The 20,376-nt window shown below is 37.2% G+C and overlaps 1 protein-coding gene and 1 non-coding gene across 5 annotated transcripts in view; one reads left to right on the top strand and one right to left on the bottom strand.

Moving 5' to 3' along the window:
• The window catches only part of Pola1 (DNA polymerase alpha 1, catalytic subunit), a 336,580-nt gene that overhangs the window by 150,401 nt on the left and 165,803 nt on the right, over window positions 1–20,376 (bottom strand). The gene's annotated exons all lie outside the window — the stretch shown is intronic.
• LOC115068361 lies at window positions 4,426–4,528 on the top strand. The gene has a single exon (XR_003847722.1). It is a non-coding gene; the product is annotated as a small nucleolar RNA U13 (small nucleolar RNA).

Here is a 20,376-nt window from a genome sequence, read left to right as displayed (position 1 = left end):
ATGTGGAAGAGGCTTTTTGAAACAGCCATATATGGGCTTTGTCTTTCAATCGGAAAGGACCCAAATTAAATTTCAGTTCTATAAAGGATTATCCTTCATTGGCTGACTTTTATCCTCTAAGGTTAAGCTTCCTTATCACTATGACACAGAAGAACTCCCACCACCTTAGAGGGGTACCACAAGAGTTAAAAGGCATCAGGTATATATAGAGAATGCTTACCAAATTGTCTGCCAGGTAATTAAAAAATATTCTTTCTTCTTTCTCCTACTGTCCAGGAGGTCTACAACTTTATAGGGAATTAAATGATTTGTTAAATAAAAGGCTATAACTATAAGAGACTGTATTTAAGAAATTGAGGAAAAACGTTTATACATTCAAAATTCTTCAGGAATTAAGAAAACAAAACAAAAACTTTCCAAAGCTATGATGTCTATAAAAAGCTTCCTGGAAGTGAGATAGCCTTGGGTCATTTATTTTTCTTCTTTCAGACAATTGCATTCACACTGTAGCCCAAATGGCCTGGAACGTGCTATGTGCCCCAGACTGGCCTCACATTTCTGACAATATTCCCATCTCAGCCTCTTGAGTGCTAGGGTTACAGATGTGTGCTACCATGCTGGAAAGGCCTTGGGTCTTTAAGGCTGAGGAAAAGTTAAACAGAGATGGCAAGTAGGCAAAGACAACCTGGCAGTCATAAGAAAACAAGATCTAATCAGAGGAATGACCATTTGACACTATTGCATAGGAGAGTATGTGGGGAGGACAGACAGATTAATGTGTCAATGCCAGAATGAAGACTTTTGCTATAGCTCTACACTGACTTAGTTAAACTCTCACAGCACTCACAAGGGTGCACAAAGTTCATGTCATAGTCTCAAGTGGTATATCAAATAGGATAGGCTACTAAAGTCTAAGGCCAAAAAATTAGCACAATCAGCTTAATTTACATCCAGAATAATATCGCAAAAGGCATCCATAATAAAAAGCAGTTCCAGAAAAACAAAATGAATGAGTGTTACTTAAAATACTTGTTAGAAAGCATAAAGGAAGGAACCTGTACTGGTACAACATTGAATATAGCTCTGTGGCAGGAGGGGCGGCCTAGAACAGAGAAGAATGTGTTTAGATTAGCCATGGAGGAAAGTTCTGAATGTGGAAGATGAGAAGACAGCCCAGCAAGAGACTGCAGCAGCACCATTAATGCAAAATATTCAAAGATTTTCAAAGCACAGTGGCAGCAAGATGGATTTCTTCAGATACAATGTTTTCGCCTGGGTGACCCACAGACCACACGTTAGCCCTACAATTTATGACTTTTGGATTAAAGCTGGGAAAGGGGGGTGTCCTTCCAGACACAGAGAGCCCTTAATGATAGCACAGCTACAAACCTGCACAGTGATCAAGAGTTACTGAACTAAGAAAAACCTCAGTAAGTACTCCCTCAATTATTTCGGCCTTTGGACATTTCCATGAGAAACTACTCATTGATATTATTCTTTTTCCAACTTTCATTTTATAGAATATCAAGATAGAGTCAAATGTTGACTTACTATGGTAAATAGAGGGAAAAAGCCTGCTTTGATTTCCTCTTCTTTATTACCACCTTGGTTTTGTGTTTTAGAATGTCGGCTAGGTTTTGAAAAGAGGGTGGAGGATGGGGGGGGCATGCTCGTCCCTTCAATGGAGACAAAAGATAGCAGCTATTTCATTCTGCTGTGTGAGTATGTTACCTCCCTTAATTCTCTCGCCATCACATTAAACTGTGATTTTCAATAGAGGCCTGAAAAATGTATTACATTTTACCTGTTATTCTAAAAGAATCAGTAAGCAATTATAGGGAAAGGATAAAAGTAGGGCAAAAATGTTTTTGTTTTTTTTCAGACCAGCTTAAATTCAGTTTAAAATGACTAGAAAGGCGAACTGTTAGGTATTCAGAAGGAAAATGTGAATGTTTTCCCAAAGGCATTATTAACAATTAATAATCATTACACTGGTGCCTTGTTTACCTGACCTTGTGTAAATTCAGCAGCCTGGTAATTAGACCCATATTTTGCACATTTGTATATTTCCATGCATAGATTTGACTCATTCATTCATCCATTAAAATTTGCTTGACAGACGTAGATGAATAATCAAGCTACAATTTGTATTTACTGGATTACAGAAAATTGCCCAAACTGTTAAGTTCAAGGAAAGCGCATTCTTGTCTCTCTCGTGACTGATGTAAAAGCAATTACACATCAGAGGATTGCCCCAAAGCTCTCAGAAGAAGTGGCACTGCTTTTGCAATCTGGGGTCTTTAACGGAATTTTTTTCCCTGAATGTAGAGACTGTTGAAAGATGAACTCTAACAGAGGGAAAGAAATATTCCTATGCGTGTAAGTTTATCATTTAACTCACTGTACTGCCATTTCATAGTAAAAAGTCATGTTCTGATCAACCATCAAAATTCAAAATAAACAATTCAACTTTGTCCTGAAAGGACATTGCAAAGGCAGTGGAAAGTTTGAAGAGGAGAAAAATGGCAACATTTGGATAGGTTCATGATACTCCTCCCCCGCTGCCCCTAAAAAAGACAGGGCAACAAGACCTGACTGGCCCTCTCTTGACTGATGAAAACAAAGGCATTATATGATTTTATAATTCATATATTTTCATGTAAAGGAGAACTTGTTTCGGTGGTTACTATTCTCATTGTTCAGTGATAGCCAAACATGCTGTCATATGAAACTGTATTTTACTATACTGCATTTATTTTGCTTTTGCAGCCACTAGCCAAACCATAGCAACTATATGTTTTCTGGTCCAAGGTACAGTACTTCTTTTACTCAGCAGAAGATACAACAATTTTGCTGTCTTCAATCCTTCTCTCCAACCTGCTTATTTTGATTGTCTACTTTAGAAGAAAAGTAGTGATTCCTGACTTTTAAAAAAAGTGTGTATAACCAGTATTATCAGTTTTTTTCACATACAGCCAGTAGTATTAGATAGTTTTAAAGCTCTTAGCTCATAGTTCACATTTTATAAAAACATACACAAAGGTATAAATATTTTATATAGTCTTTACTAGGACAATGTGGCTCCAGTTTGAAAAAGAAAGGATTGTTTAGAATCATCTCACAAGCACTATATTTATGCAATTCAAAATTTGGCTTGAAGCAAATTCATCTTCAGATAGGCAACGATTAGATAGCATAGGTGTCTTACAGCAAAGCTCAAGAACCAGGAAGGTTCCTCAGACTTCCAAAGCATGCACCTAATTCATTTGAACGTTACCAAATTCTTTTTTTCTTTTTGCAAATACCCAATCTTTTCTTGCTGTAAAATGAATGTCAAGTAGGGATGGATACCAGATCATCACAGAATGAGGATGACTTAAAATCATCTGGAAGACTACTAAAGAACCAGATAAAGAACTGACTTAGAAAATGACTTGCTCTTACAGTCTATGTGCTTAAAAAATACAGAAAACAGAAATTTAGATGCTTCTAGTGAATGTGACTTCATATAAAACCGAGTGTCTGTTGAGTCTGTGGCACTTCAACAGGCATTTCAGGGACTTTATGTAAAGAAGGCATGGACCTGACAGTTTACTATGATAAAACAACTTTGATCTTAAAACCAAATACAAAAGCTATGTTCCTGACTCTTGACGTCAATAGAAACACAGGGGGCAGAGGTGGTGGTGGGAGGGTGTTATCAGATTTTGAAAGAGGAGGGACAGCTGGCCAAGGAGGCAGAAGTTACTCAGACAAAGCTTTCCCTAGTGTGTGACTTTGATGATTTCTCATCTATTTGCTAGTTTTTTGCAAGGTTTCGGGTGCTATAAATTACACTTTACCTGATAAAAGGACAGTAGCAAAAATGTACAACTGTTCTACCAATTACAGTAATGGTCATACTAAAAAAAAAGTCATCTAAACTCATGTCCCTTCCCTTGCTCTAGCATTTCAGTAGTTGTTTCTAATGCCAACTACAGCATAGAAATGAGACTATGCATTGCTACTGCTCAAGCATATTCAATACTGTATCACATTCCTAAGTTATATTTTCCAAATAGGAAAGCAGCCATTTTAAAAGTGTACAGTAGAGACAGATTCCCTGAAACCAAAGCTGCACAATTTTTATAGTAAGTCCTTGGTTGTTAAACTATATCTACTACCAGTCCAGTAGGTGTACCATAATCACCACCTATGTATAAAAGCAGGGGAGGGGTTCTAACTGCTAAGAAGACTGGTACAATAAACTTTACTAAGGCCTCTTCTATAAGTCTGGATTTCACATTCTATTATCAGCCACTTTCCTACTTACATAGATTTTCTCTAATAGATCATGAACATCACTGAACATATGATCAATAAATACAACTCTGACAAGAGGCAAAAGCCAATCAGACTTCATCTTTTTATAAGAATGTACTTTGGATCCTTTTTTGGTTCATAAGCATGATGATTGGGTGTTCACACACCTGCATGACATGTGCTACCCTCAAACCTTGTTACCCATGGGCACATTGCCCGTCTGACATGAAAAAGGAAAAGAATGCACTTTAGGAATGTTGAGGCTAGGGAAAGAACACACCAAAACAGACAAATATGCACATATATAACATGGTGCTAAGGCATTCTCAAAGCTAACTGGCTATTTAGTCATAATAGTAACAAGAAAAAGACATGCCTGCCAAATAAGAGAAACTACACCAAAAGGAGTTTGAAAAACCTTTACTATTAAGAAGCCAGTTTCCTGGTTATTGTCCAGGGCATAGAAAGAATGATACTAAATAAAAGGGACAGATCAATGTTTAGTTCAAGGAACAATCAAGGCATGCAAATTAAAAACTGTAGGGGAAAATATGCACTGTGTATGTGTATAAAGGAGGAGCAAGTTTAACTTACTAGAGAGACTCTTAAAGTAACTGATGTTGAGATATCTAGACAGATTAAAGATGACATTGTAGGAAATTTTGTCTAGTGGCTGTAGAGTCATTAAGAATTTTATCTCCCATCAAGCATAAATACTGAACCTATAGCTTCTCTGAAGGTTCCCCAAATCACTCTCTTGCTGGAGTATGTAAGTCCTGTATCTACTATGTCCTTGGTACTACACTTTTCACAGGTAACATGAACCCAAACACGATACTACATGGTGTAGTTCAGCCTGTGAGGAACAGATGACAATGACCTGGTATAGGAGCCATCATAGACATGCGTGCAATGGCTTCTGCAGATCTAAAGAAGACAATAACACATTCTGCCTGGAAAGGTTACTGAGGAAAGCTTCCAGAAATAAGTCACCGAAGGTGGAAAGAATTTTACCAAGTGGGCTGTCGTGGTGGTATGGAGGGCATTTTTAGGCAGAGAAAACATAAAGCTATAGCTTTATGGAATAACAAGCTCTCTGTTATAGAGATGATGAAGATGGCTCAGGACCTAATCTGATGCTGTAGAATTTGAATTTGAATCTCTAAAAAAATGAGCTAACTTCAGGGCAAATTATTAAAGCTGGAAATGGTACGGTTGGACTGATATGAGAACATACCAAGTGAAGGACATGAACTGGAAGATTAAGGATAAGATGGCCAGGAACTGAATTAAAGCACTGGAAATTGAGGAAAAGGAACAGAATGACATCCACATGTAGGCTTCTGTTATCCAAAGCTGAGAAGTCCTAGAGGGTATTGTTCTGTATAACTTAAAAGAATCTTCTGAGGAATACATTAGGAAGAATATGAAAACGCTCTGGAAAACAGCACTTTCATATGTACTGTGTAACATACAATGTATATTAACATGGTGGAATCCCATTTTTCTCTCACTTAAAGGTGCATGAAATACCTTTGGTATATAAGAACAGAAAACAACAACAGTGTTTAAGCAGGAGGATTCACACAGCTTACTATAGTCCTACCAGCCCCTACAGATGGGATTACAAGATTTTCAAAGTTTGGTCAGGCCTGGTGACACATGCCCTTAATTCCAGCTCTCAGAAGGCAAAAGCAGGCAGATCACTGTAAGTTGGAAGCCTGTCTGGTCTACATAGCGTCCTCTAGGCCAGCCAGGGCTGCATAGTGACACCCTGTCTCAAAAAAAAAAAAAAAGTAAGTTCTGGTAGGAACCCTGAAGAAGGTTCATTTCAAAAGATGGACAGGGTACTACTCCAGGGCTCACATCTACTTTGCTTAGTCAGAACTGGCCCACTTTGTCTCCATCCACCTGCCGTGAGCCAAGGCCCTTCCTGTTCCTGCTGTCAGAGATCTCCTGACTAGCTTGACCTGGTCACCATCCCAGGGAGCTCAGTCAGCTGTGGACAGTAGTTAATCAACTGTAAAACAGGCTCAGAGATGTTCCTCCTGCTGGAAGAGCATGAGCCTGAGGTCCATCACTGTTTCCTGCTGAAGCTGTTGGTGGATGATGACACAAGGCAAGTTGCTGGGTTAGAATAGGATAGGAGCATTTCAGCCAGGGTCATCAGGAGGGTGAGTCTGTAACTCAGAAGAGCGGAAAGGCTTAGAACAACAGTAATGAGCGATGAAGAAACTTGCAGAGTGTTTGAGAAATTTTCTGTTTTTATCTTTACAGCAAGAGGAAGACATCGATGTGTTTAAAATGATAGGATTCTATTTGAAATATGACTCTAAAACAATCTGTAGATTAACAAAAAGTTACTGGTATGTATTTCCTTAATAACGAAGTCTAGAATATAAGCTAAATTCAGACTGGAGAATATTATATAATGCTTAATCAATAAATATTACCACCTTTCTGGGGAGGAAAAAAGATGGACAGCCCTGTGTTTTTCCCTCAAGCTCTTGAATATTGAGAACACTGGGAAATGCAAAATGTACTCTATAAATTACCCCATTTTAACTTTGGGGCCCTGCTTACAGAGTGCTTGACCTGAGTAAACTAGGCACTTCCTAGAGATGGGAGACTGAAGGTAGATTTAAAAACAAACACAAACAAACAAACAAAAAACCACTGGTGAGTCATACAGAGACAAAGCTAGGAGGGCGCTGACAGGATTACAGATCTTAGAACCACTTTAAAAAAGGTAAAAAGACATTCACTCCTCAGCATATGCAAAATCTGATCATGATGACATCATTATATGGGAGTTCTAGAAGAAATAAAGAGAACATGACATCTCTGTATACAAATATTCTCACTTAGATTTATAAATCATATCCACAACACAGAAGAGACAAGATTGAGCAATGTTAATTATCTGCCATTTGTCAAGTGTTGGCAGTACACCAGGAGATGTAACAAGGACATTAAATTTCCAGTAAAAATGTAGACCTACTAAGAAGATGCAATGGAATTTTGCTTTCATAAAATTAATTTTGGACACAAAAGAGCTCATTTTAGAAATTTAAGTCTCTTATAAAAGTATATCGTCAACTTATATTTTCTTTGCATATTCTCATATATGACCCATAGAACCCAAATTTTTAAAATACTCAAAGGCTATGCACATTATACTAAAATTCATCAACATGTTCTTTGAAGGGTTCAGTAACCACATGGGAGAACTTCAAAAGATATTCAGGCTCAATAAATTCTAATAAAGTCCCAGAGAAGGCTAAGTCATCAAGTACTCTAAAAACAAAAGAAAACCAAAAACCTCCCCAGGTGATTCTAACATGCAGCCGTGATCAAGACCTATCATCTTTGCCTGGTAAACCGATAAGAAAACATACAATACAGAAGAAATGCTATAGTGAAGATCCTAAATGTTGTGTTCTTAAAATATTCCATTCTGTCATAATATATTCCTTTGGGCTTCCACATAAAATTTTAGAAAATTAAAATGGCTGGGGCAGTATCAAGATTTCTAGGATGCAAACACCTAATCCCCAAATAGGACTCAAGTCTCTGTTATCCTCTCCCATTAGTAAAGAAACTTTAAAATTCCCTGTTTTCTGCTTTCTTTTTATGGCAAATTTATTATTTTGATAAAAATGACACATGCCCGTTGTGAAGTATTCAGGCAAAAGCAAAATGAAAATAAAAAATCACTTATAACTCCTACTGCTCAAGATATAATTTTTAGCATTGCTAAATATTCTTTTAGAAATTTCTCAAGGCATATACAGACATAAAGTTATATAAATATATGACATTTTACAAAAGTGACTTTACATATATATGCTACTATTTTTTAAAGTTTGCAGTATTAAGCAGACAAAAATATTTGGAGCAGAACAGATTTATGAAAAAATTTGAGGGCTGCATTTACACAGTTTTTTGTTGTTGTTTGTAACATTTCATGGGTCCTCAGTACTCTTGTGAAAATCAAATGATTTATGTATAACTTTCGTTTGGGGGAAGAAAACAATTTACTGAGCATACCAAGGAGGAGTGGGCTGGGAAGTAAGTAACAAGAGTACTGCCCACAGTCTATGTATAATTTTGCAAATTATAGAAATACCAGAACAGATATGTAATTTTGTTTCTATAAACTAGAAAATACAAGTGGACACTCCATTGAAAAGATAGTAAGCTCCTACCTAAATGATTCCTTAGGTATCAAACTAGAAAAACAAATACAGGACTTCCAGACTGAAAAGGATGAAATGTTCACTGAAGAGAGCAAAGAAGGCTGAAGTATGCACACAAAGAGCCAGCGGTCACAGACTTGAAGCTTCAGCAACAATGATGTCAGGTAGGGCCTTTAATCACAGCATTTTGCAGGCAGAGGTAGGTGTATTTCTTTGAGTTCCAGACCAGCTTCGGTTACACAGTGAGAAACTAATGATTCAAATTCTTTTCCAAATGATATGAACATAATATAATTCCAATAAAAAGCCTGCCAAATAGTATTTTGTTAAGACAAGCTGACTGTAAAATTCATATGGAAACAAAGAACTAGATGGCTAAAGCAGTTTTGAAAATAATGGAGGAATCACACTACACAAGACTTACTGTAAAGCTATAGTAATCAAGACTGTGGTATTAGAAATGATAAACACAGGGATCAATAGAAAAGAAGCACATAGAAATAGCCCTATATGAGTATGCAAAAATGGATTTTTACAAAGATGCAAAACGAATTAAATGGAGGATGGACAATCTTTCCAATAAGAAGTGTTGGTACAAATGGATATATACGGACCAAAGGTGTGAAGGGGTAGGGCAATGAAACTTGTCCTAAGCCTCATACCTTATACAAAAACTAACTCAAGACAGACTGTATCTAGATAGAAAATCTGAATTCTTCGATTTGAGACCAAAACACTGATTTAATGGACTGTTTGGCTTTGTGAAAGACACAATTAAGAGACCAAAGCAACAGGCCAATAAGATGGCTCAGCAGGTAAAGGCACTTACTGCCCAACATGCAAGCCTGATAACTTGAATTCAATTCCCAGAACCCACATAAAGGTGGAAAGAGAGAACCTATTTAACAAACTTGCTCTCTGAGCTCCACACATGCACTATGGCATACACACCCCAAAAATACACAATAATGATTTTTTAAAAAAATATTTTAAAGAGATCAAGGCAAGCTACAGACTTGGAGAAAATATTTACAAATCACATATCCAACAAGGACCTGTATTTAGAATATATGCAAAACTCTCAAAATTTAAGAGTAGGAAGAAAAAAAAAGTAACCCAAATAAAAATGGGGTAACACTTGGGATAGTCCACCAAAAAGGACATGATAGCACGTAAGTACACAAAAGGATGTTCAACATCATCAGGCACAAGGTAAATGTGTATTAAAACCACAAAGACATGTCACTTCACACCTATAAAAATGGTTAAATTTTTTTTAAAAAATAAACTAATCATACCAAGTGCCAATGAGAATGCTGAGTAACTGGAATTCTTATATGCAGCCACTAATAAGAATGCAAAATGATATCATTCTGAAAAACAGTTTTGTAATGCTTTTAAAAGTTTAAACATAGGGCTACTCTATGAATCTCCAATCCTGCTCCTAGGTATTTAGTCTAGCAAAATGAAAGCATATGCTCATACAAAATCTAGATATAAATGTTGATAGCACCTGATTTCATAATTGCCCCAAACTGGAAACAACATAAATCATCCTTAAGTGGATGAAATATATATACATCCACACAACAGAATAATATTCAGCAATAAAAGGAATGAACTCTGAAAAGACAATCTCAAAAGCTGCATACTCTATGATTTCATTTTTACATTCTCAAAAAGACTAATCTGTAGTGATAAGAACAGATCACAGCTGACAGAACTAGGAGTGGGAAGGAGGGTGAGATTATACAGCAGGAGGGAGTTTTTTGGAGTAATGAAATTATTTTTTATCTTGATTATGGTGGTAGGTGCACAAATCTATACATGTGATAGAATTTGTAAAAGAACAAATTGCTATAGACGTGGGTAGGCTAAAAGGGATGCACACCTGAATAAGGGAAAGTTATCCTTTTACATGATGTGCTACAGATCAGTAATTTTTGGAAAGCAGGAGTAGGGAACACAACCATTGACTGTTGGAATGACTGCTTACAACGTTGGAGTTCTGTCTTTATGACCCACTGAAAGGAAATAATGGGTTGAAGATATGAGTTAGGTTTCTTTCCCAAATACTCAAGAGCCTTAAAATCTCTTAATTTGAAGCCCCAATAGAAATATTGGCATTTTTCCCCTCAAATGTTCTTTGGGGGCACTGTCCTTACAATTTCACTTTATATTCAAAGATCAGTACTGACCCACATTTTGTAAGCAAAGAGGCTACAAACTTTCATGTTACACATTTCTGGAACTGGCAGCACATTTGGCATGATAGCAAACAAGATAAAAGCAAAAAATGTGACCTTGTTGCGTATTTTGACAGTTGGTAGTAATAACATGATTTTTATGCATATGTCAACACACAGAACTATATGCCAGTTTATTTTACTGCAAACTTTAAATTGCTTCCTCTTTTTCTTCTCAACATTTTTCTGTCTTAAATCTCATAAAATATCGTTTCAGTTGGCTGCACATTATATTGTTTATATGTCATAATTTATCTGTCAATCATTTACTGAGATATATGTTAAATCCAATTTTCACTATTAAGCAATTACTCAGCAATAAATTCTTGCATAAACTTTATAAAAATTATTTTTGGTCCAGGCATGGTGGCACATGTCTTTAATCCCAGCATCTGGGAGGCAGAGGCAGAGGCAGGTAGATCTCTATTAGTTCGAAGCTAGCCTGGTCTACATAGCAAGTTCCAGGCCAGCTGGGGCTACAGGAAGACCCTGTCTCAAAAATAACCCGCCCCCCGCAAATTTTATTTTTATTATGTGTATGAGTGTATTGCCTGCATGTGTGTAAGTGCACCCATGTCGTGCAATGTCTGAGGTCAGAAGAGGGCATCAGATACTCTGGAACCGGAGTTGTGGACGGCTGTCAGTCGCCACGTGGGTGCTGGGAATCAAACCCAGGTCCTGTGCAAGAGCAGTCAGTGATCTTAACCACTGAGCCATCTCTCAAGCCCCCTATTTTTACCTTTTTAAAATTTAGTGTGTGTGAGGGTGGGTTTATACACATGTCTACGTGTGGGTGCATGCTCACGTGCATGTATGGAGGCCAGAGGAAGGCATTGGGTGTTTTGCTCTATTACTCTCCACCTTATTCTTCTTGAGGCAAGGTCTCTCACTGGGCCTGGAGCCAACTTGCCAGCCAGGCAGGTCCTAGCGATTCTCATATCTCCACCTCCCACAGCACTGGATTATATGTATGTGAGTAAGTGTGTGTGTGTGTGTGTGTGTGTGTGTGTGTGTGTAAGAGAGAGAGAGAGAGAGAGAGAGAGAGAGAGAGAGAGAAGAGAGGGAGAGCCTGCCCAACATTTTATGTGTATTCTGGGGATCTGAACTGAGGTCTTCAGGCTTACACAGCAAGTATTCATAACCCACTAAGCCAAATCTGAAGCTCCTAAGAGTATATTGCTTTGGGATAAATTGGTAAAGATAAAAGTGAAGGTCCTAGGGTCTGGGTCCACAACTACTGTTCTAGTTTGCCTTCATTAGTGGTGACAAAATACTGTGACCAACGCCAACTTGAGGAGGAAAGGGTTTATTTGACTTACATCTCCCAGGTCACAGTTCATCAGGGAGCCCAAGGTAGGAACTCAGGGCAGGAACCTGGAGGCAGGAGCTGGAGCATGGGCCATGATGAGGAACGCTGCTTACTAGCTTGCTCCCTTGGCCCCTGCTCAACCTGCTTTCTTATACAACACAGGCCCGTCTGCCCAGGGGTGGCACCACCCACAGTGGGCTGGGTCCTCCCACATCACTCATTTATCAAGAAGCTGCCTCACAGACATGGCCATAGGCCAGTCCAATGGAGGCAATTCACCAACTGAGGCTCCCTCTACCCAGGTGTGTCAAGTTGACAACTACAAAGTCACAATGCTTTTACAAATATTAATCTTTTTCATTGTGTTAATAATTACGTTGAAGGTGCAAAATCAATGATGTGTGCAGTAAAAAGACTGGTACATGTGCATTAATAAAGGAAGTGGTCCTAAATTATACTGTTATTTATTGTATTCCTTACAATCACACACTCACAGTAACACATAACTAAGCTAGGTTTACTTAACAATACCATAGATTAAGAGAGTGAAATCTTACTATAAATCTCAACTCTATGTATGTATTCCTTTATTATTATATGTCCAGGTACAGTAGTTGTCTCCAGGAATAGCACTTGTGCAACTGAGTTGGGAACTGAGCTAAGTGCTTTGTTCAAAGAAAGCCATTTTTACCCCCAAAGAGTAACTGATAAACAAACTATGGTTATTCAGACCTGAGTATCTAGCAGTCATTTTCTCAAAAACGAACGAACTAAGGCTGACACTTTAAGAAAAATCAACTGACAGTATTTGTTACCAATGATAAAATCCCAGTTTCCAATGCATTTTCATTGGAATATTTGTATCTGCCATCATAAGCTCAATAGCTTCCAATATGTAAAGACTTCTAATGATGAAAAACATGATTTAAAAAAATTGTATTATCCAATGTGTCATCATTTGGAAAATATTTACAAGCCAGAATTTTCTAAATAACTATTGAACATTACAAAATCATGTATAAGGTAAATGATCCATTCCAAGATTTTAGACAGAGCAATGGATTTCAATACCATTGTAAAAAAAATCAACGACATGATTTCAAATTCCATGTTGATGATAACTCTTAAGAAACTAACAGGTTAGGGGAAGATTGGCTCAGTTCATCAAGTGCTTGCTGCATAAGCATGAAGACCCAAGTTCAAGCTCTAGCACCCATGTAAAAAAGGTGAGCATGGAGGCTTGAGCCTTTAATCATAGCATGGAAAAGGCAGAGCCAGAAGATCCCTGGGGCTTGCCTGCCAGCTGATCTGGCAGAATCAGTGAGCTCCAGGATCAGTGAGACCCTGTCTCAAATAAACAAGGTGGAGAAACTATTGAGGAAGCCACCTGATGTTGATGTCTGGCCTCCACAAGTCATAGGCACTCATGTGCACATGCAAGTACACATAGCCACATGAATACAAACAAAATCCCACAATAAAAACTTAAGAATCACAATAGTTGGGATACAGAAGCCCAGATTAGAATTTAGTTGTCTTCTAAGACAGACATGAAAGAGATTTGAAAAAGATGTAAAAAAATGCTACTTTTTCTACTAAATTATTTTGCTTTGGAATATAAAGTTATTTTTCATAAAGTGGGATTCTACATAATAAGTTTATAGGTACTTATAAATTGGATCAATATTTTAGTGTCTCCATTTTAAGTTATAATAAAATATGAATTCATATAACCCATACAAAAATTCTTGGGCATCTTCAGTAATTTAAGAATATATTGGGGTCCCACAGATGAAAAAGTTTGAGAAGTACTGTTATATTACTACAAAAGAATCTGTTTTGCTACAAAGTCTTAAATAGGTCTCTCAAGGCTCTGGAACATCACTATATCACTGGATGGAAAGCTGTAGTTGAAGGATCTGCATAGTTTCTAAATCCTTAAGTATTCATAAAGATCCAAATCTGGGGCAGTGTTAGTTTTATTTCAGAATTGGCCTTATTAGGCACAGCTCCTGACAGCTGGGCTAGCAACTCATCAGGTTTCCAGCATCATCAACACTTGCTTAAACAGCCAAGGAACCCTGAGCACCTGTACTGCCCGAATGAGACTGAGACCTTTTAAGAAATAAGCTGGACAAAGTATTTCAGACAATCACCCCCCTGAAGAATTATAGTGCACTGTAAAACCACAGAAAAATTTGGAGTTACTGGTAAGAACCAGAGAAGTTTTTATTTTATTTTATTATTTTCATTTTATGTGTATGCATGTATTGTCTGCATGTAGGTGAGTGCACCTGTGTCGTGCAATGCCTACGGAGGTCAGAAGAGGTGGTCGGATCCCCTGGAACTGGAGTTATGGACAGTTAGCTGCCACGTGGGTGCTGGGGTTCGAACCCAGGTCTTCTGCAAGAACAACCAATGTTCTTAACCACAGAGCCAAGCAGCACAAGTCATGCACTGTTTTCCAAAAAGCAAGTTAAGGCCAGCATGGTACAGATGTTGATAAGTTTGTGTGGCAAAGCTACCCGACATATGCCAAGCACAAAACAAACCATTACCCATCATTTAGAAAAGACAAATACTCTAATTTTTTATTGTTAGTATTATTTTTTGGAATGTAGCCTTTGATAATGTTTCTCCAGTGCTTTGGAAAGAGCTGAATTAATTCTTTCCCAAACCAATAAGATTATTTCATTTAATTCAAGTATAAACTGGATAGCCCCGTCTGGCAAAGAGCCAATTTCCATTTGTGGACTATAATGTATAACTTATTCTGGGCAAATCAAATATGAAAGACAGCCATTGCCTAGGGTGCTCTCCTCCCTCCTCCTCTCCTTGACATGTACAGTAGAACTGATAACTTCCGCTTAAGTCAAGGAGGTCAACGGTGTGAAAATCTTACTTTTGAAAGGTTAAATGAAATCTGTTCTGGTTCAATTTCTTACTTTACTACAAGATAGTAGCTCTAGATAACTGGAGTTAGACTTGAAGCTGAGTTTTTCCTAAATATGCAATGTTAGAGAAATCAAACTAAAGAAAGGAATCCTAATGTTTTGGCACAGTGGTTTTTCTGGTTTTACCCACTTGTTTTCATATAGTTGACAACTCCATTTCCTCGGCATTTCAAAAAGACCCCCTTTTCACTACAGAGACAAACTGTATCAGGAGTTGCTGAAAGCTTAGGTTCAACCCATGTGCTTTTCCCTTCAAGGGCTGGACCAACCCCCTGCTGGGTGGCCACAGTCAGACCTGGCATAGCTTGTAATGCTAATTCTGTGGTTTAAGCCCCTCAGAATTTGGTGCCAATCTCCTGTTAGTCCCACAAAATCATGTTCTAGCTTTAAGCCTCCCTTGCCCAAAATGACTGATGCCATCAGGTAATGATTAAATGAAATAAAAATTAAAGAATTATTCTAGCAAATCTATATTTGTAGCTTATATTCTATAAGTTACAGGTAAAAGTTGGTTATTCTACAAAATGTCAGATGGCATGAAAAGTTGTATCTGACCCTATTCGCTTACTAGAACTCCTTTGCGATAGCAAACATTATCCCACAATTAATTACTTGTATAGAATACCTAGTTGGCATGTTTCAGATGACTGGATTTCACTTATATTTCTAAACTAATAAATTAAATTACAATATGATTCTACTCCAACCACCATCGAAACCTGTTTCTTAGTTTTATTGTGGAAATACATGTTATATATCCAACTCAAAATTAGCTTGCTTGACCTACATACCTAAGAAAAATCAGCCATTCACTAATAAAAACATACGAACTCTCCACCAATGGGCCTGGCATATTGGTATGCCTGTTGTTTTCCTATGCTTAGCTTCCCAATCAAATGGTGTGAAGCAAAAAGAAACACCAATTCTTTGTAAGTTCTTTTTATTTTAATAAGATTTAGAATGAGTTTTATGGATTCCTATAGAAATCATCCTTCTTTAAGCACTGCTGGACAGTAAATATTATGGGCTGTCTGTGAAGCTGAATGGATATCTATTGCTTCTATGTTGCATGCCGTTAGTACCACTGAAAATTATGCTGTTAGAGACTTTACAAAAAAGAAACCCAATTTGTTCTTTTTAAATGTTCTAAATATAAATACAGAGGCAAAGAAATAAACAATAATTCCAATACTGCTTATAGTTTAAACTCTTTGAACTAATGTACTTGTGAGACCACTGCATATTACAACCTATAACCTAAAAACTATCAGTCCACATCACCACAGGTAAGAAATGAGAAATTTTGAGGGTTATTGAACACTGAATATTTGCAGCAGAACAGCAGAGAGTTGCTGAATGTCACTGCATGGCTCTAAAGAGATTCACCTGTATAATACAGTTCTGTTGAAACTGTGGCTGGGTGGAAGGCAATGACAAGTGATGGGGGCTGGAGAGGGGGAGGCTCTTTCATTTTGTGTTTATCAGATTTACTTACTAACTCTGTTCTATGCATTCCTAATAAAATGTCCCTTGTTTAAGCATTATTAGGCACCACAAATGGGGTTTGCTCATGATGCTAAATCAGTGCACATCTCTATGGAACAAACAATATTCCATTCTGAAATCATTGCACTTTTGATAAAAGGCAATTCCAAGTCAATCTTCAGTTTAATATCAGCTTGCTGGCTGATATTAACACTCTGGACACAATTATTTGATAATTATTTGAATTCTTCATAAAAGTGAATCCAAGAGAAATAAAAATGAGTTTCTGCCAAAATAATATACTAAAAAGTAAAACAGAAACATTTAGAGAGAGGCAGAAGGTAACAAGCAGCTGGGCATAGCAGCACAGACCTTAAATCCCAGCACTCAGGAGGCAGAGGCAGGGGGATCTCTGTGAGATGGTGGCCAGCCCAGTTTACATAAGCGATTTCCAGGCCAGCCAGGGCTACAGGGAGATCCAGTCTCAAAAAAACAAAACAAAAACAAAATGTAACAACAAGCTAGGTATTTATTTTCTTTGCTGACTTTTCTAGCAAAACAATGTAAGTACACTTAGGCAGGTTCTTGTTTTTGCATCATGATAAAAATATTTGTAGTTAATGACATTGCCAGATACTAGGCTCAAGGAGAAAACAAAGTTATTGAGGTATGGATAGGCACATATTGAAACCTTCAATAATCAGTGAGATGTAAAACACAGAAGATAATACTGTTTGTCAATGCTTTCATAACCTTAAAATGACAGTAGAATTTTGTGTTAATCTATATACCACTAATAAGCCTTCTGCCAATTTGGTAACAGTGTGAAAAGAGAATTCGAAGAAAAAAATAACAGTAATGTTTATTTACTGGTTCCTTAGTTACTAAGCATCAAGGAGCAATCATGACTGAGAGAGGGGCTATGGCAGAGATCACAGATGAGACACAGAAGAAAGTATAATAATCCCTGTCCTCAAAAGGCACAATTCAGGAAAATTCCAAGATTACACAGTCTCAAACTCATTTTTAAGGAAATAGACCACCAAATTCTGGTCTGAGCAACTAATCAAGGGCTTTCACATGAATACCTGCTAAATTCTTTTTAGATGGAGGGGCAACCCCATGCAGAGCTAGTAATAGCTCAACATTTAAAAATTCTAGCTAAGTGCCCTAAGGAATGCTCTTTTACAGGTAGCTAGAAGCATAGGAAAGTTGGTGAGGAACATACTTGCCCTATTCAAACACTTTAAAGCCTACATAATCCATCAATGAGGACATGAGAGCATATTTGAGTTGACTATCACCACTGTCTTTCAGAGACTCCACCTTTAGAAAGGAATGACTCAAATGTTCAAATGAGGGTTTAATGTACAGGATAACTAATTAGCACTTGAGACCTATGCAATTGATCCACCACCACACCCTCCCAAGAAGGGCTGGATTTCCCATTGATCAATCAGCAAGTTATCAGAGTAGACCAGCATCTCAATCTCAGACTCTCTTCTGTGGCTGCTTCTTGGATGGTTGAGGAGAACACTTCAAAAATGAACCAGCTAAACAAACTTCCCAGCAGCACTTGACAGAGCTACACCTATTCTTCCCATTTCCAAAGCAGTGGAGAATTAATTACCAGTTCTATGGATCTATTGTAAGTATAATAGACTAAAGAGCTATCACAGACACATTTATTGTAAAAGCACAATCCCAAGAGTGTCTAGTGGAGGGCCAAAACGATTAACACAAATGCTTTGTCAGATCAAAGATAAAACCTGCACCGCCCAATTGAGGAATGAATTAGAACAGTGGGTTATCTTTCAAATTAACCAGGGCAGTTAGTGAGGAAAATTTCATGAAAGTGTAATTCTTAGCCTTTGTGAATCCACACAGCAGGCATTCTGCCAGCTGACAAGATGATGAAATTTTCATGCTTAAAAAAAGCCCACTTCATTTCCCAATTTAGATTAGCTAGTGCTTCTCTCCCTTTTTGTGTGTGCTCGCTTGTCTATTTGCTCTTCTGGGGCAGAATTTAAGGGGAGGGGGAAAACATCGATCCATTTATTTTCACTATAAACTTGAATCTAAAAAACACTCTTAAAAGCTTAAATATTAAGCTGGTTTCTTAAAATTTTTAAAAAATAGCAGTTCTGTATTAAGACAGGAAAAACCAAGAAGGGCATGAAATCAATTCTGAATTAAGACCTTATGGTGGTCTTAATTAAGACCAGTTTTTCAACATTTCATCGAACCTCAAGATCAAGTACAAAACTCTTTCTCCTAAAGAAATTAATACATTACTCAAAAATATGCTTGTTCAGTGCTTTCTGAATTTCTATGTATATGGAAATTTAAATATTAAAGGAAATGAGAATCCCAAGGATATCTTCCTTACTATCTGGTGGAGGTTGGAGAGAAGCATCTCCTCTCCTACTAAAGGAGCCAATGCTAAAATATTATGATCCAATGAAGATCGATGCTGAGATACATAAACTTTCAAAAATGATATATCACATTTACTCATCCAGTCAGGACTATTATTCATGACAGAAGGTAAAAGTATGTGGTACATTTTCCAAAATGCAAGTGATTTAGACCTATACTTTGTGACTCTAAACTTTTTTTCTTGACAACCTAATTTTCATAGTAATCTAGAATGATGCTCCTTGGCAGGTTACAGTGTTTGGTCAAGTGCCATGTTCCACTAACTTCCCCAAGTTCTTTATTTCTCAGTATAGACTGATTTCCCTTACACTAATTCTAAGACCAAAATAAAAACAATAAGACTCTGGCCCCCTCAGTCTACAAATAATTTTTATTTCAGTGACTTATTTTTTAGTATTACACAATAGGAAGAAATCATTCGGTAATCACTTTCAGGGAGGAGCAGTCACTTAATATCAGTACTTTATATCAATGTCCTTTGCAACATGTTTTGTAAGCCAGTCTGCAGTTGGATTGTTATGATACATCAGACTGAACTAAATCAGTGTCACTTGAGGCACAGTTAACAAAAGAAACTCAGTATCACGTCCTTCTGCTGGCAAAAGTTCTTCTATGCCCCCCACCCCCCGTTAGATTAGAAATTGATCTTTCAGTTTGGGCACATTCTAATTATATGGATCGTTTTTCTGCCTATTCTCAAGTTAGTCAAAACAGATAGTTCCTTCTTACAGAAGGAACGAGATTAGTTTCTTTTAGTAGTAACATTTCCATGGTGAAGATTTTGATAGACTAAACATAAAGAGAAAACTCAGGATTCTTCCCAAGAGTCAAGAGTAATAGTTTGCTCAACGAGGCCTGTAAATGAGAAGCTAAATAGCTTAGATTTGGGTTCTTCGTGCTAAACAAAGGCCCAGCATTTTATGTGCTGAACGTCTCACGTACTGCAGAATGTGAACCTACAGATAACCTTTATTCCCATCCAACTTTTCATTAAGTACAGCACAGCATTGTTCATTAAAACCTTGTAGATTCTCCAAAAATGTAGTCATAATTATTACTTTGAAAAAAAATTTCAGGCAAACCTACTTGCTTTTCTTGATAAATATAAATTATTCTATGCCAAAAGCACAATATTGTAACTCTGTGTTCTCATTCTTCATCTTAATGATCTAATATTCAGTTTTTACATAATGAGTTCTACTTACTATGTGAAACGTGTTTCACATTACTTCACGTTTCTAAGAAGAAAGGCTATGTTATATTTTCATTAACATAGAAATAGAAAAGTATAAAATCATGCTGTTAAAGTCATGGGTCTTAACTAACAGTACCTGACGGTACTATTTTTGGAAAGGCCTTGTCAATGCAGCTTTTTGAAAGAAGATATAGTGAACTTTTAAGTAACAGAAAATTTGTTTACATGACAAATGATGACACACTAA

The sequence above is a fragment of the Nannospalax galili genome, unplaced genomic scaffold, assembly GCF_000622305.1.
Source record: "Nannospalax galili isolate Female #2095 unplaced genomic scaffold, S.galili_v1.0 scaffold7, whole genome shotgun sequence".
Lineage (NCBI taxonomy): Eukaryota > Metazoa > Chordata > Mammalia > Rodentia > Spalacidae > Nannospalax > Nannospalax galili.
This window is presented reverse-complemented; position numbering and strand designations above follow the sequence as displayed.